Raw genomic sequence first — 18,655 nt, 5'->3', positions numbered from 1 at the left:
CGACTTGGTATCAGAAGCCGAACAAGAAAGCCTCTGAACAACTGCCGCAGGCCCTAAGCTGGTTATATCTTTAAATACTACAAGAACTTTAGATAGCCTATCACGTCACAAAATTATCCCCACAACTTCGTCACCTAAAAGAAAAACAAAAACAAAAACTGCAGGCTTCCTTCAATACACTTTCGGTAACATTCATGCATAGATGCGCGATTTTATGAGGTTTCGCAAGCATCGCAATGCGTGAATTCCTTCGAGTGAATGTTCCTGTAATTTTTATTTCGTGCATTATGCAGCACTGCGTCACTTCGTCAACGTTAGGTGTGCCAATGAGGGTATTATTTTTTGGGTCACGACATCTTGAAGGGATCCTGTGGCAGGGGCGCCTATCCACAGATGGTACACATACCGGGTGTTTCACTGAAGAGTGTTAGCCGCCTATAAAGGACAATTTTTTTTTAGTAAAAAGGATGTTTTCTTTGCATAGTAGACAGTTCTAGCTCTGCGCAGACACATATCCGCTTTCTGGATGCCTGCTACGCACAGGCACTGGCTGGTGCTCCAACCACATAATTATGAACCGCGACATGCCCACTGCAACTAATCTTAAAGGTCACAGGTTTGGCCTGTTATAAGCAGAGAAAAAATATTCCGAAGTATTCCGAGGTGAACAAGAAGCGGCCAAAAAGACGCGGAACTTTCTCGACTCCTGATATTTCGTAACTGTACAGCGCAACAGTTAAAGCGCCTTGAAGGACGCAACTGTTTAGTTTTTACAATTGGGTTGTGGTCTTATATAATGTGTTGTGTGTGTTGAGTTCGGTTTTATGACACATAGGCAACTGAGGCCATCATGCGCCAAGAACAAAGTATAGGAAAAGTATTTTGTTGAGTATTGTAGAAATGTAAAAATCATCCCTGGTGTAGAGGCCCTCAAACGTTAACACTACCTAGTGAACACATACACAAATTGTAGAAATGGCTACTAGTAAAAGCTTTAAAGAGGGCTGGGTAACCTCAGTAGCTTTCCTTGGCTGAGCAAGGATATCGAGGCTCCCAACCAATTAATATAAAAGTCTCAGCCTTCTCAGGTATGAGAAAGTGGCTGAGGTGTACTAAAATTCAAACAGACAAGTGGGTAAAAAAATTTAGAGTCTCTTGAGAAATCCCGTTTCGTTAAGAAAGCTAAAAACACGTGATATATCAACAATTGTATCATCTCCTAAAAACACTGAGGGATGAAAAGGAATGTATTCGTTATAGAACTGAGTAAAGTACATTTTCCTTAATTTTTCCAGCTTCGCACAAGAAATTAAAGTATTGTTAACTGTAACTTCATGTCTGCATTTCTGGCAGACAGGTTGATTTTGTTTTGTCAGTAGGAAATTGTGTGTGAGGTGCGTGTGTCCTATACGAAGACGGCCTATAATTACTTCCTTAAAACGTTCCTGGTGGGTGCAGGACTTCCATTCACCTATAGCTGGTTTTACATTGTGTAATTTGTTATTTACCTCGTCGTTCCACGCGGACTGCCATTTCTGTCTTATTTTACGATGAATTAAGTTAATGCAATCTCAGAACGGTGTATTTACTTCCTTTACATGCTGATAACGAGCTTGAGCAGCGCAGAAGTCTGCTCTTTAGTTGCCTTTAATTCCGGTATGGCTTGGTGCCCAGCAGAGTTACGTTTTGTCCTTTAACTGTGGCTATCACTATGTTGTGTATGATATCACCAAGTATAGGAGTGACTGCATTTCTAGAGTGAAGGGCTGTAAGCACACTTAGCGAATACTGTTTGCGAGGTTCTCGATCACAATTTTTTATACGGCTCCAGACATCGCGTAACATTCGGCAGTGAAAATGGAGACACACTGTGGAAGCCTTACTATATCAATCCAATTCCCTTGTACCACTGCGGTTCTTACGTTGGCATCTGTTTTCGAACCATGTCTATAAAAAGCTTTGAAAGTACTGTACATTTCCTCGAGTGCAAGAAATTCTTGTATGATATGTTCTTGTGGAGTTTGTTTCTTCCGGAAGTGTGTAAGAGTTTGAAACAGGATATATAAGCACAACTACCAAGCGGAACAAGAACCCAACCTTTTACGCTCCGAAAATTCTCCGCAGCTTCTGAAGCTGATATCTGACACTTGGCAGATATCAGTGAGATCGTTATCAACCATTTTCGCTCAACTCAAGCGTGGTTATTGAACCATGTCTATAAAAAGCTTTGAAAGTACTGTACACTTCCTCAAGTGCAAGAAATTCTTGTATGATATGTTGTTGTGGAGTTTGTTTCTTCCGGAAGTGTGGAAGAGTAAAATCGCAGATTGCAGGGAAATTGTGCCATGGAGGTAGTGCGTCTTGTCTTTGCGCAATATCAAGTAATGCGTTTAGGACGCCAAGGTTCTGGCAGATCTCTTCAAATCGCAAGAGCAATGGCCTGGTAGCTTGAGGTTTGTTGTTAAAGAGCGTTCGAGATGGGCACTTCGTAGCTATATCGTAACATAGATCTTTTTGTAGGAAACGAATTTTTCGAATGTACGAGCAGGTAAGCATGGAGGTAGTGCGTCTTGTCTTTGCGCAATATCAAGTAATGCGTTTAGGACGCCAAGGTTCTGGCAGATCTCTTCAAATCGCAAGAGCAATGGCCTGGTAGCTTGAGGTTTGTTGTTAAAGAGCGTTCGAGATGGGCACTTCGTAGCTATATCGTAACATAGATCTTTTTGTAGGAAACGAATTTTTCGAATGTACGAGCAGGTAAGCATGGTTCTTCTGTCTGTAAGCGATGGTTCATTTGTTTCTACAAATTGGCTGTTAATGGGTGATGTCCGGTATGAACCAATGGAAAGACGTGGACCTAAATCATGCACTGGATCCATTCGTTTAAGATACGATGCTCTCGCTGACCCAGATACTATACATCCGTAATCTAAGGTAGAGCGTACCACGGCGCGATAAATTTGCAGAAGACATATCCTGAAAGCACCCCAACGTTTGCGTGAAAGTACCTTGAGTATATTTAGGGATCCGGAGGTTTTCTTTGTTGTTGTGTGTTGGGTTTTATGGCACATAGGCAGCTAAGGCCATCATGCGCCAAACTCAAGGTGTAGAATTGGCTTTCTGTAGAATGTTTACGAATATCAAAAAATGCCGATGGCGTAGATGACCTAAAAGCATTGTGCTGCCAAGTAAAAGAAGAGAAGAAATTTGGAAATCGCTAATGGTAAAAGCCTTAAAGAAGGTCAGGCAGCCTTAGCGGCTATCCTTGGCTAGGCAAGGATCCTGAGGCTCCCAACCAATCAAATAAAAAGCCTCAGCCTACTTCTCAGGAATGAGAAAGTGGCTGAGGTGTATCATGTAATAAAGGGAACCATTGGTTCAAAAATTAGTTTTTCGAGGACGCCCGCTGCTTTTAAAAAGCTAAAAACGGAGGGTATGTTAACAATGGCATAATCAGCTAAGAGCAATGTTGGGTGAAAAGGAATGTATTCATGATAAAACTGAGTGAAGTACTTTTTTCTTAGTTTTTCTAGTTTCACACATGAGAATAAAATGTGGTTAAAAGTAAGTTCTTCTCCGCATTCCTCGCAACCAGGTTTATCTTGTTTTGTTAGCAGGAAGTTGTGCGTGAGGTGCGTGTGGCCTATTCGCAGACGGCATAAAACCACTTCTTTAAAACGTTCCTGGTGCACACATGACTTAAATTCACCCAAAACTGGTTTTACAAAGTGCAGTTTATTATTCACTTCGCTGTTCCAACGCGACTGCCATTTTTGTCTTAATTTCTGTTGAACTAATTTCATGCAGTCATTAAAGGGTATATCTATTTTTTAATTCCTTGCCCCGAGCTTGAGCGGCACACAAATCTGCTCTCTCATTTCCTTTTATTCCGACGTGGCTCGGGACCCAGCAGAGTTTAATGTTTTTGTCCTCGAGCTGTTGCTGTTACAATGTTGTGTATGATGTCCCCAAGTATGGGAGTGGTTGCGTTTCTAGAGTGGAGGGCTGTAAGTACACTTAAAGAGTCTGTGTAAATAATAGTGTTTTTGAGGTTCTCGTTTAGTATTTTTTTTGTTGCCACACATACTGCGTAACATTCTGCGCTGAAGATGGATGCGCACTGTGGAAGTCGCATTAATAATAATAATAATTGGTTTTGGGGGGAAAGGAAATGGCGCAGTATCTGTCTCATATATCGTTGGACACCTGAACCGCGCCGTCCCCGCCGCGGTGGCTCAGTGGTTAGGGCGCTCGACTACTGATCCGGAGTTCCCGGGTTCGAACCCGACCGCGGCGGCTGCGTTTTTATGGAGGAAAAACGCTAAGGCGCTCGTGTGCTGTGCGATGTCAGTGCACGTTAAAGATCCCCAGGTGGTCGAAATTATTCCGGAGCCCTCCACTACGGCACCTCTTTTTCCTTTCTTCTTTCACTCCCTCCTTTATCCCTTCCCTTACGGCGCGGTTCAGGTGTCCAACGATATATGAGACAGATACTGCGCCATTTCCTTTCCCCCCAAAAAAAACAATTTTGAACCGCGCCGTAAGGAAAGAGTAAAGGAGGGAGTGAAAGAAGAAAGGAAGAGAGGTGCCGTAGTGGAGGGCTCCGGAATAATTTCGACCACCTGGGGATCTTTAACGTGCACTGACATCGCACAGCACACGGGCGCCTTAGCGTTTTTCCTCCATAAAAACGCAGCCGCCGCGGTCGGGTTCGAACCCGGGAACTCCGGATCAGTAGTCGAGCGCCTTAACCACTGAGCCACCGCGGTGGAGCGAAGTCGCATTGCTGTCTCCGAATTTCCTCGCACCACTGCGCTTCCTACGTAAACATTCGTTTTTGAGCCGTCAGTGTAAAAGTCCGTAAAACTACTGTATTTTTCTTCGAGTGCAAGGAATTCCTGTACTATATGTTGTTTTGGAGTTTGTTTTTTTTTGGAACTGCGTAAGGGTAAAATCCCAGATTGCCGGAAAATTGTGCCATGGAGGCAGTGGAGCTCGTCTTCAAGCAATGGCAGGTAATGTGTCCAGTACTCCGAGGTTTTGACACATCTCTTCAAAACGCAGGAGGAGTGGCCTGATAGCTTGTGGTTTGTTGTTAAAAAGTGTTCTTGATGGGCACTTTGTTACTATGGGGTAACATAGGTGTTTGGGAAGCGAACGGATTTTTAAAACGTACGAGCACGTGAGCATGGTTCTTCGGTCCTCGAGTGACGGTTCGTTGGTTTCTACATAAAGACTGTTAATGGGTGATGTCCTGTAAGCACCAGTGGAGAGACGCAAACCCAAGTTGTGCACTGTATCTAGTCGTTTAAGGTATGATGGTCTCGCTGACCCATACACTATACATCCATAATCAAGGGTAGAGCGTACTACAGAGCGGTAAATTTTTAGAAGGCATGTCCTGTCGGCACCCCAATGTTTTCGTGACAGTACTTTGAGTATGTTGAGGGATCGGGAGGCTTTCTTTTTCAGTGCATTTATATGAGGCAGGAAAGTGAGCTTTTTGTCAAAGGTTACGCCTAGGAATTTGTGCTCATTTTTCACCGGTAGCTGTGTTTTGTTCAGGTGTATAAATGGGTCGGCCTGTAAGCCTCGCTTAATAGAGAAAAGAATGGCCACGGTTTTCTGTGTGGAAAACCGGAAACCGTTCTCGTCTGCCCAGGTCACCAGTTTATCCATTGTCAGCTGTATTTGTCTCTCGCATGTTACCAGGTTTGAGGATGTGCAGGCTATTTGCGGATCGTCAACATAGACGGAATACATAATGGCCTTCGGTATTACTTTGACTATGGAATTTACTTTTATAACAAACAATGTCGTGCTCAAAATACACCCCTGAGGAACCCCGTTCTCTTGAACGAAGCCCCTGGACAGGGTTGATCCTAGGCGCACTTGAAATGAGCGGTCGGAAAGGAAGTCCTTCAGGCAGTTCAACATCCTGCCACGGATGCCAAGATCTGCTAAGTCACGAAGGATGCCGAACCTCCAGGTGGTGTCGTATGCTTTCTCGAGGTCAAAAAAGACGGCAAGACAGTGCTGTCTGTGTATAAAAGCCTCTCGGACAGTATTTTCCAGGCGAGTTAAGTGGTCTGTTATTGAGCATGCTTTCTTAAAACCGCACTGATGGATGTCAATAAGTTCAAGAGATTCAATCAGAAAAGTTAGTCTTTTATTCAGAACACTTTCGAATGATTTGGCAAGGCAGCTGGTAAGGGCTACCGGCCTGTAACTTGTAGGGGATGTTGGTTGTTTTCCAGATTTCAGGAATGGTACAATAACTGCTTTCTTCCAGGCTTTCGGCAATCTTTCTGAGCACCCACACTTGGTTAAAAAACTTCAAGAGCGCCTCCACAGATGGCTGGGAAAGATGTGCTAGCATTTCGTAATGTATATTGTCAGGGCCAGGTGCTGTCTTTTTTCCGGCCCAGAGAACTTCGTTTATTTCTTGGAGTGTTATTAAACCATTGTACGGTTCTTTTGTGCAACCCGTTGTTGGAAGTCTATGTTTCTCCACTGCATGTTTATGCTTTAAAAATGTTTCTGTGTAGTGTGAAGAACTAGAAATGTTTGAGAAATGTTCTCCCAAGATGTTTGCCTGTTCCTCTATATTTGTCTGTGTACCTGGAGCTGTTAAGAAAGGAATTGTGTAAGGATAAAAGCTTCCGTTAAACTTGTGGGCTTGTTCCCACATTTTTTTGGACGTAACTGAACTATTTATGCATAATACGTAGCTTCTCCATGATGTTCTTTTGGCATTTCGGCGGATGTACCGAGCTTTTGCTCTCGTCTTTTTAAAGTTGATGAGGTTATCTTGAGTTGGGTATCTTCGAAAAACTCCCCAAGCTTTATTTTGCTTCTTTTTTGCTTCCCGGCATTCCTGCGTGTACCATACCTTGTTGTTTTGTCGTACTATTCCTGACGATTGAGGAATAGTTTGGCACGCAGCATCAATAATGCAGCTTGTAAAAATTTCATTCAGTTCGTCAACGTTAAGACTGTTTGAAAATAAATTCTCCAGGCTAGCCTTTTCTCTAAATAGTTGCCAGTCGACTAGGTGTAGTTTCCAACGGCGTGGTTTACTAGGGATGACTGATGGTGGCGATGAAAAGTTAATCACTACCGGAAGATGATCGCTTCCGTACGGGTTATCGAGAACATCCCACTTAAAATCGGTAAAAACGGAAGAAGAGCTAAAAGATAAATCTATGCAACTCATTTTTCCTGAGGCTGGAGAGCAATATGTGGGTTTGCCTGTATTGAGTAGGCAAACATTATTGCACAGAATAAAATCTTCTAATATACGGCCCCTAGTGTCTGTCTGTTCACCCCCCCCCTCCCCCAGAAAGGGGAGTGTGCATTAAAATCTCCAACTACCAGATATGGCTCTGGTATCTGATTAAAAACTGATTCTAGGTCATGAAGTGTTACTGTGAGGTGTGGCTGAAGGTATACTGAACATATGGTAATTGTTTTAAAGCTAATGACGGTGACTGCAATGGCTTCATAATTCGTCTGCAGCTGGATTTCACGTGTTGCAACACCGCTCTTAACAACGACAGCAACACCTCCAGAGAGCCTATCTGCCTGCTCACGGTCATGGCGAAAGACTTTATAATTCTTAAAAATATTTTTTGTAAAGGTTTCAAATTGGTCTCCTGAAGGCACAGTGCTACAGGAGACATAGAGCGTAAGAGATCTGTTGCATCGCTGTAGTTATTTAAAATTCCACGGCAGTTCCAGTGGATAAGGAACGCCATGATTATTTTAAGGAGGAGTGTTTTGAGACCTCAGGTCCCTCCTTGTTGAGGGCCTGTTATCGTGGTTTTTTCTTTTTTCCGGTCAAGAGAGCCCCGTCGCCGTTGCGACCGAGGCGAGCTTTGACTTGTATCCATCGCCTCCATGGAGGCGCTGGAGTTCCGCGGGGAACCCGCGGGCAGGGGGGTGGTAGACTTCTCCCGAACGGCGGAAGCCTTGCGGGCTGCCGACTTGGAGGACGGCCGGCCCGTTGTTGGGGGTGGCATAGCAGCTCTCGCTGCATCTGCCAGGGGCGCGGATGGCCCTGCCTCAGCCTCACTAGGTGTGAACTGGGCAGGTGCCTGAGACCGGTGTGATGCGCCGCGCCCGCGCACCACATCGGCGAAGTTTGTGTGGGGTGTTAAGGAGAAAGTGCCTTGCGACATTGCATAACGCTTTCTTGCCTCTTTAAAAGTGATATTATCTTTTGTCTTTATTGTAATGATTTCCTTTTCTTTTTTCCAGGCAGGACAAGACCTTGAGTAAGCAGCGTGCTCGCCTTCGCAGTTTGCACAGCATGGCGCGGCGTCGCAGCCGTCTGATTGGTGGTCATTGGAGGCACATTTAGCACAGGTGTTGCGGCCGCGGCAGCTCTGGGAGCCGTGACCGAACTTCTGGCATTTGAAACAGCGTCTAGGGTTGGGGATATAAGGGCGAACGGAGATTTTTGCATAGCCTACCTCGATTGACTCGGGTAGGGTGCATGAGGCAAACGTCAGGACCAGGTGTTTTGTCGGAATCTCTTTGTTGTCTTTGCGGATTGTAATTCTGTGGACGTTGGTAACATTCTGAGGGTTCAGTCCTTCAAGCATCTCTTCCTCTGTTAGGTGCAGGAAATCATTATCTGAGATGACACCACGTAGTGTGTTCAATGATCTGTGCGGTGTAACAGAGACCGGAATATCGCCAAAAGTTTCAATGTTTGCAAGCTTTGAAATCTGAGTTATGTCGAGCAGTTCGAGGAGGAGGTCACCACAAGCCAACTTTGCGACTTTGTACTGAGGGCCCAGGGATTCTGTAAGAACTCTTGAAACAAGGAACGGGGATAATTGTCTGGCTGGCTTTTCTGTTTCTTTACTGTGGACGATGTGGTACTTCGGAAAAGTTGTCTTCTTTCTGCTGAAAAACTGTGTTGTGACATCGGTCCGTCCTCTTTTCAGAGGGCGATCATTATTAAGCAGGGAGGAAGCCATAAAAAATTTTGTTCTTCGGCCTTGGTGCCAGCCACCCACCATGGAGCCCAACTAGGGGACAGGACAGGAACTTGAAAACAAGTCCTGCCCACGCCAGCTGTACACCATTGCGATAACCGAATATGACGAAACCCAGGATAGTTCGCCACACAGTGTTAACCCTAGCCGCCAGGAAAAAAGGAAAAACCAAGGAAGGAGGAGGAGACAGGAGAGTTGTAAGAAAGATGATAGGAAAGTAAAAGATGGAGGGGAGGATAAGGAAAAGACGACTGCCGATTTCCCCCGGTCGGGTCAGGCCGGAGGTGCCGTCTACAGGAAGCTGGGGCCAAAGTGGTGTGTTGCCTCCGCCGAGGGGCCTTAAGGGTCCAAACGCTCGGCATCGGCTCAACCACCAGGATCCCCTTTTCCCCGGACACGGCGATGCCATGCACGGCGAGGCGCGGGTGCTCGGGTTCGTGGTGATGCACAGTTCACCATCATCCCCTTGCGGAGATGTCCCTGCGGATGCTCGGGATCCCGCGGTGTCGCCACTCACAGTCGCGACGCCTGCAAGCTGGAGGCGCCCCCCTGCGGGGGGGAGGTTTTCTTTTTCAGCGCGTTTATATTGGGAAGGAAAGTGAGCTTTTTATTAAAGGTTATCCCTAGAAATTTGTGCTAATTTTTGACGGTTATCTGTGTTCCATTCAGGTGTATGAATGGGTTGACTTGTATGCCGCGTCTCAGCGAGAAAAGGATGGCTACTGTTTTCTGTGTGGAAAAGTGGCAACCGTTCTGATCTGACCATGTCACTAGTTTATTCATTGTCAACTGTATTTGTCTCTCGCATGTTGCAATGTTTGAGGATGTGCAGGTTATTTGAACATCATCAACGTACACTGAATACAGGATGGACTTTGGGCTTATTTTACTTATGAAATTCATTTTATAATAAATAATGTCGTGCTTAAAATACATTCCTGAGGAACCCCGTTCTCTTGAACGAAGCTCCTGGACAGGGTAGGCGTACTTGAAATGAGCGGTCGGAAAGGAAGTCAGTGAGGCATTTTAACATCCTACCGCGGATACCTAGGTCGCTGAGGGTCCCAAACCTCCAGGTTGTATCATACGCTTTCTCCATATCGAAGAAAACGGAAAGACAGTGCTGTTTGTGTATAAAAGCTTCTCTGATAGTATTTTCGAGGCGAACTGAATGTTCTGTCTTTGAACATCCCTTTTTATAACCGCACTGATGGGCACCAAGAAGGTCGTGGGTTTCAAGGACAAATGTTAATCTTATATTAAGGACACTTTAAAAAGAATTCGCGAGACAGCCTGTGAGGGCTGTCGTCCAATAGCTACAAGGGAAAGTTGGTGGTTTTCCAGGTTTCAGGAAAAGCCGTTTTCCACGCTTAAGGCATTTTTCCTTCTATGAATATTTTGTTAAAGAATTTCAAGAATGCCCCTATGGCAGGCTGAGAAAGATGGGTAAGCATTTCGTAGTGTATCTGATCGGGTCCTGATGCAGTTTTTTTTCGGCAGACAGTAGTTTTTTTAGAGTAATTAAATTGTTGTAGTGTTCCTTTCCCCCTCCACCTATTGGAAGTTTGTTTTTCGGCTACATTTTTGTTTTTAAGAAATGACTGCGTATAGTGAGAAGAACGGGGGATTGCAGCGAAGTGTTCCCCCAAAATGTCTGCCTGTTCTCTTATGATTGTTTGTTTGCCAGGTGTTGTTAGAAGTGGAACTGTGAACGGTGAGAAGGTTCGATTTAGTTTTCGAACCTGCTCCCACATTTTTTTATGTAATTTGGTTGTTTAAAGATGAAACATAACTCTGCCAAGAATCTTTCTCGGCACTGCGGCGGACGTACCGAGCTCTGGCTCTTGCCTTTTTAAAATGCACGTGGTTTTCTTGTGTTGTGTACCTGCGAAATTTGCTCCAAGCTCTATTTTGTTGTTGTTTTTTTTGCTTCCTTGCATTCTTTTGGCCACCACACTGTTCATGCCGCACCATGCCTGAAGACTGAGGAATAGCTAATTATGCGGCAGTAATTATACAATTCGTGAACATTTCGTTTATCTCGTCGATGCTGAAGTTTTCTAAAACTATATCTTCTAAATTGGCTTGTGCTCAAGAACTTTCCCAGTCTGCGAAATGCAGCCTCCAACGTCGTGGTTTAGTTGGGAGGATTTCTGGTGCAGATGTCAAACTTATTAATAAAGGAAGGTGATCGCTGTCATATGGGTTGTCGATAACATCCCATTTAAAATCATTTAAAAACAGATGTTGAACTAAAAGACAAATCTTAACAGCCCATATTGCCCGAGGTTGGCGAGCAGCATGTGGCCTTTTGCGTGTTTAAAAGACATTGTTTGCGAGAATAAAATCTTCGATTGTTTGCCCCCTAGAGTCGCAGCGCTCGCTTCCCCAAAAATGGGAGTGAGCGTTAAAATCCCCAACTACCAGGTATGGCTCTGGAAGTTCATCTATCAGTTCTTGTAGATCATGAACTGTTATTGTAGAATGTGGAGGAATGTATACGAAACAGATTGTTAGTGTTTTGTGGCTGACGATGCTGACTGCAACTGCCTTAAGTTTTGTTTTGAGCTTTATTTCTTGAGCAGGGACACCGGTTTGAACCACAATCGCGACCCCTCCCGCTAGTCAATTTGGCTGCTCTCGATCGCGTCCAAAAGTTTTATATTGTTTCAGCATATGCACATGTTGTGGACCAAGATTGGTCTCCTGAAGACACAAAACTATAGGTAACATTGACCCTAAAATATGTGTTATGTCACTAATTCCGCATAAGTCCTCTACAATTCCACTGAATTAAAAAAAAAGCCATGTTTATGCTTTTTAGAGGAAATGAAAGGAGATTTACTTAGGTGGTGGGCCCGTTATGAAGAGCCTGTCTTTTTTTCGCTCAAGAGAGCTGCTCCGCCGATGCAGAGCGGGCGGACTGGGGGTTACATCCATCACCTCGCCAGAGGTGCTGGATCGAGGACTGCGCAGCCACGGTTGTGTTAGTTTCAGGCCTCCCCTGATGGGGGAAGTCCTGCGGGATGCCGACCCATTGTCCGGCGCTCCCTGCTTTCTCAACGGCAGGGCAGCTTTCGCTGTCCCTGCCTGGGACATGGATGGCCATGCCATAGGCTCGGCGGGAGTGGCCTCGGCAGGTGCCGGAGTGCTGTGTGGTGCTACGCCCCTGCGCCCCACATCAGCGATGTTTTGTTTTGCTGTGAAAGGGAATGTGTTCGTAAGCGCAAAACGCCTTCTCGCTTCGTTAAATTAAATGTTTTCCTTCGTCTGTATGGTGATTATCTCTTTTTCTTTCTTCCAGGACGGACACGGCCAGGAATATGCAGCGTGGTCTCCTTTACAGTTTGCGCAGCGCGGGGCTGCGTCACATTAATCAGAATGGTGATCCTTCGAGGCACATTTGGCGCGAGTTTTGCGACCGCGGCAACTCTGTGAGCAGTGGCCGAACCTTTGACGATTGAAACATCTGCGGTGGTTAGGTATATATGGTCTTACATTAACTTTCAAATATCCCACGTCGATTGTGTCGGGCAATGTGCTGGTGTTGAAAGTAAGTATCAAGTGCATTGCGTCTATTTCCTTATTGTCCTTCCAGATCTTGATTCGTTGCACATCTATGACTTCTTGGTCGCTGAATCCGAGCATTTTTTTTTCAGTGATGTGTAAAAAATCAGTTTGATATTACGCCTCGGACAGTTTTCAGTGTTCGATGTGCGTTTATGGAGACCGGGATGTCCCTTATAGAAGCAATGTTTGAAAGTTTCGAGCACTGGATGCACTCACGCAGTTCAAGGAGAAGGTCACCGCTGGCCATTTTTGAGACCTTGTAGCCAGGGCCCAATTCAGTTAAACATTTAGACACTAGGAATGGAGGTATTGTTCTTGCTTGTTTTTCATCGATTTGACTGTGAATTACGTGAAACTTGGTGAATGTTGGTTTCTTTTTGGCAAAAAAATATGCTGCTTCGTTCCGTCCTCTCTTGAGAGAGTGATCTGGTTTTGAAAGGAGGGGAGCCATAAAAAATTTAGTCTTTCGGTCATGGTGCCGGCCACCCACCACGGAGTCCAACAAGGGGACGGGTCCGGAACCTGAAAGTCCTGCCCACGCCAGCTGTACACCTCAACTATAACCAAATGTGACGCGACTCAGGGTAGTTGGTCACACAAGGTTAACCCTCGGCGCCAGGAAAACAGGAAAAACCAAGAAGTGAGTAGGAGATAGGAGAGCTGTGAGACAGATAGGAAAGTGAAAGATGGAGGGGAGGATAGGAAAAGTCTACTGCCGATTTCCCCCGGGCAGGTCAGGCTGGATGTGCCGTCTACAGGAAGCTGGGGCCAAAGTGGTGTGTTGCCTCCGCCGAGGCGCCTTAAAGGTACAAACGCTCGGCATCGGCTCAGCCACCAGTATCCCCTTTTCCCCGGACGCGGCGATGCCACGCACGGCTTGGCGCGGGTGCTCGGGTCCGTGGTGATGCACAGTTCACCATCATCCCCTTGCGGGAATATCCCTGCGGACGCTCGGGAACCCGTGGTGTCGCGACTCACCTACGCGTGCAAGCTGCAGACGCCCCCACGCGGAACTGGTCTTATATAATGAAATTTTCGCCCCTCATGCTCTTCAAAATACGCACTGACATCGCGCAACAAGCAGGCGTCTTGTTTCTCTCCTCCACCAAAATGCGAGCAATGCGGCCAGTATTCGCCCCTCATGGTAAGCCTACAACGCCCTAAAATCCAGATTAGATGGAGCGTTTTTTTATGGTGGCAAGTCGGCGATTTTCGCCCCACAGCGCGCACTGTACGCCCGGCTAGCCACCACAGACCGGAGCAGCGAAAAACGCCCATCGCCGCCGATCTGGACCGGCCATATTTGGCGCGCGGCGTCCGGTAAGACCGGAAGCGGCGGCTGACGCGGCCAGTAGCAGCGCAGAAAGCCCGCTCTTCCGGTTTTACTGCTTGCGCCTGCCGTTGCTACCACTGCCAACATCGCTGCCATGGCAAACGAGCTACGCAGGGATTTTGGCACGGAAATTTTATCGTGAGTGAGTGAGTGATCGAGTGATCGACAAATTTATATTCCGACAGGGTTTAGCGCGACCGGGCCTAGGTCTCCCTCGTGGGGACGTCGAGATCTTGTCTCTTCGCCGTCTCGAGGGCCTGCTGGACGGCGCAGAGTTGGTCGTTGAGGCTGGAGCTGCGCAGAGCGGCGGAACACTTCGCCGAGAGGGTTTCGGAATTCACACCGGTTACGTGTTCCTTACACTCCCAGAGTATAAGTGTGGCCACATCTGTCTTGCAGACCTTGCACGTCTTGGTGCTATATATTTTGGGGTAGATCCTGTTGTATTGCAGCGGGTTCGGGTACGTGTTTGTAATTGCCTCCTGGCGACTGCCTGAGCTCTGCATAGTTTGTTGCTAGGCGGAGGATAAGTCCGGCGGGCCAAGTAGAAGGCTTTGGTTAATTCATTGAAGCTCGTCAGGCTATCTGTCCCCCGTCTTCACCATGGCTCTCCCCGGTACGGTTTCCGAGACCTCGTGCGAAGGAGTGAGCGACCTCGTTGAGGTTGGTGAGGTGCGGAGAGATGTTCCCATGTGTGAGGGGAACCAAAGAAGCGCGACCTTGCTGTCCGGTGAGCGTTTGAGCTTCTTGATTATTCGGCAGGCTTCCACGGATATTCTCCCCTTGGCGTTAATTCTTTATGGCTGCGCGTGAGTCGCTAACAACGACCCCGCAATCGTGCTCAGAATGGCGAGTGCGACGCTTAATTCCTCGGCCACTTCGTCTTGTCAGCATTTCACGCTGGCGGGATGGATAAACGTTCCGGCAGTGTCGACGACCGCAACGGCGTATCGTCCTGATATTCAGCAGCGTTAACAGAGCGCGCTTCCCTCGCTTTTCCGTAGCTTCGCAGCAGAGCCGCCGCTCTGGCATGTCGGCGACTTGGATGCCGTCCCTGACGTTCCGCGGGATTCTTTCCTTCTCGCCGTGTTGGCGGTGGTAGCCGATGCCAAGCCGCCCGAGTATGTGACGTCCAGCTTCGTTGGTCGTCACTCTTTCTATTTGCGATATGTGCTGCGCATCTGCAAGTTCCTCCAGCGTGTTATGGGTTCCCAGTTGTAGCTGCAGCTCTGCGCTGGTCGAGTCTCGCAGCTCGAGCGCCGTCTTGCATACCATGCGTATATTCACGTCTATTTTGTTCTTCTCCACCTTGGACCAGTTGTGAAAGGCGGCCAAGTAAGTTACGTGACATATGGCGAAGCAGTGCACGAGTCTTATCAGGCTCTCCTCCCTAACGTGCCTGTTGGCGACTGCGACGATGATGAACTGCGACGCGTCGTTGGCGTTGCGTCGAAGGATGCGGCGGAAGGTAGGCAGGTGGTTTTAGGTGCGGAAAGGACTGCACGAAGACGCCGGTCGACTCCCGTCAGCAGCCCCTGGAACCTTACCGCAACAGAAAACGCATAGCCAGGACCCGTCGACGGCGCCCGAAACGACATAGGTTTGATGCAGGCTATCCAAGGGAGCTTGCGTCGGCGATCCAAGGGAGCTCCACGGCGGGACGGACTCAACGTCCGACGGCTGCCACCTCCACGCTTGAATGGGACGCAGGAGGCTTGCGTCGGTGATCCAAGGGAGACCCGGGGATCGAAGCATGGACCCAACGTCAGACGGGTGTCCCCTCCACGCGTGAATGATACGACCTCCGCTGCTCAGTCTCCCTTCACACCACAGTTTTTACACACGTACGTCAGCTCGCCGCTCCTCGTGCTCGCCACGCTCTTCGTTGTCGTCGCCTTGCAAACATCATTCGCACGTGCACACGCACAACGCTGGGCTGGCACAGGCAGCGCTCCGCTGTGGACGCATCAGACTGAAATCTCCCGACGATTTTGTGTGCACCTCACACAGTCCTGTGTATGAGCTTGTTTACCGTCTCGCCGTTTACACCGTTGGAATCTTTTCACGCTGGGGATGGTGGCGCTGTCACTCATGTGTAGCCCGATTTGTTCATATTCTGTATTCTGCTTGGCTGCGTTGAGTGGTCGTCCCTTTTGGGTGGGGCGGTGCAGCAGGAGCTCCATCTTCTTGGGCGGGCATCGGAGCCCCGTATTAAGGCAAAAGGCCTTAGTGGTTCATACTTGCGGCCATTACCTTCTCCGGTCGCAGGTCATGTCCGATCTTAAGTCATAACACCGGTGACTAAATTAACTGGATAAGAAAAAATCCTTATGATAAGTAGAATGATGGCAACAGAGGCGCGGTGGGCAAAACCGCGTCCGCCGCAGCGCCGACGCTGGTTTTAGCTACAGATATCGGAATTGCATATGAAATCCCAGCGATGTCACTGGTTTACCTCAATGTGGTGGCAGTGTTCCTGAATACCTTCACCAAGATCTTGAGCAACCGTCCGTCGTACTGCATTCTGAGCGGTGTTTTAGCATTTCTCTTTGCATATACCATGCATGTTTTAGTAAAGTTGAAGGCTAGCTTGGACCAATGACATATGCACCTACAGTTCAATGCATGCTTTTAAAGTGCGGTGAGAGGTGTCCACCGAGATGTCGAGATCCGAGAGCTACTGCATCCTTTCCTTTCCTCAAAACACATGCTTTCGCATTCCTCCACGTAAGCAGAATAATGCACCTGCGTTTCACCTTACTGCGCATGCGTGCGACGTCACTTAGTGGCGCCACCATCCTTCGAGAGGAGCGCTCCCCAGGCAGTCTTGCCAGACACCTCCTGAACGCCGATCAGGAAGGATGTCGCCTAAACGCTCTCCTGTGTCTCCAACAACCAAGCGTGCGCGCTCTAAGGAACGACAGTGACTCAAGCTGCAACGTCATGCTAAAGGTTTTCGCCTGACCGTAATTTAGGTCAGGTAAGTGTATCCCCTAATTTTTTTCACAGGTGGTCTTCCACGACATCTATTGCTTCCTCCAGCGACGATTCGAGCTGGCCGTCGCAATAGATGGCGTGAGACACGCCATCTACGCGGACGACATCACTCTGTGGTCGTCGGGTGGCAGTGTTGGACATATAGAGGCCGCCTTGCAGGAGGCAGCGTCAGCGCTACATAAGTATGCCGAAGAGTGTGGCCTTAGGTGTGAACCCACGAAATCAGAGCTCCTTCACATCACGGGCGATAAAAAACCGGCAACCAAAATTCAATTATACATAGATGGAACCCAGGCATCGGAGGCAGAAAACATCCGCGTGTTAGGGCTACAAATCAACAACAAAGGTAATAATGCCATAGAAATTAACAAAATAAAGTCCACCTGCGAGCAAATCAGTAGGATGATTGGCAGGGTATCTGGCAAGCACGATGGACTCATGGAAAAGGAGACTTTACGCCTGGTGCAGATTTTCGTCATTTGCCGAATAACATAATCTGTGCCCTGCCTCAAACTGCGGCAGAGCGACAAGAAGAAATTGGACGTAATAGTCAGAGCGGCCTTCAAGAGGGCACTGTTCTCCTCTTCAAGACGTCCACTCATCGCCTTCACCTAGGAATGCACAACACGCTGGAAGAACTACTCGAAGCTCACCAAACAAGCCAAATAATGCGGTTATCAACGACCAAAGTTGGTAGACGAGTCCTGGAGGACCTGCACATAGCGCTGCCACCAACAGAAGACAGAGGGGACATTCCTAAGTACTGGAAAGATAAACTACTAGTTAAACCAATACCAAAAAACATGCATCCCGAGCACAATCAAGGTAGGAGAGACGCTAGAGCGATAGAAAAGTATTACGGCAGCAAAAATGGCACGTATTATGTAGACGCGGCGGACCCTACGCAAGAGGGCGTCTGCAACGTCGCGGTCATACACGAGAAGGAAAGCAGGTGGATGGACTCTTGGTGAAAATTAGTGAAGTTGCGTTATCCGAAGAAGTGGCGATAGCGCTGACAGCCACTCACTCCGACGCTACGCACATAATTTCTGATTCTCAACACGCCTGTCGAAATTATACAAGAGGAAGAATAGCGTCGCTTGCCAGCAGAATTTTAGCAAACGCGCAACATTGCTCAATGCAGAGAACAAAACAATATGCATGGGTGCCCGGGCACCAGGGAATAGAAGGGAACGAGGCTGCTTACACAGCCGCCCGAGCGTATCTGCCCCGGAGTTCCACTGAATTGTGTTGTGTTGTGTTGGGTTTTATGGCACATAGGCAGCTAAGGCCATCATGCGCCAAGCACAAGGTATAGAATTGCTTTTCTACAGAATGTTTTGGAGTATAAAAAAGAGGCGATGGTGCAGATGACTTAAAAAGATTGTACTGCTAAGTAATAAAAGGGAAGAAATTTGGAAATGGCTAATGGTAAAAGCCTTAAAGATGGTCAGGCAGCCTAAGCGACTTTCCTTGGCTAGCAAGGATCCTGAGGCTCCCAACCAATCAAATAAACAGCCTCAGCCTACTTCTCAAGAATGAGAAAGTGGCTGAGGTGTATCATGTATAAAGGCGATCCAGTGGTTAAAAAAAAAATTAGCTTTTCAAGTGCGCCTGCTGCTTTTAAAAAGCTAAAAATGGAAGGTATGTTAACAATGGCATTATCAGCTAAAAGCAATGTAGGGTGGAAAGGAATGCATTCATGATAAAATTGAGTGAAGTACTTTTTTCTTAGTTTTTCTAGTTTTAT

Source organism: Amblyomma americanum, chromosome 1, assembly GCF_052857255.1.
Source record: "Amblyomma americanum isolate KBUSLIRL-KWMA chromosome 1, ASM5285725v1, whole genome shotgun sequence".
Taxonomy (NCBI): Eukaryota; Metazoa; Arthropoda; class Arachnida; order Ixodida; family Ixodidae; genus Amblyomma; species Amblyomma americanum.
Note: the sequence above shows the minus strand (reverse complement) of the source record.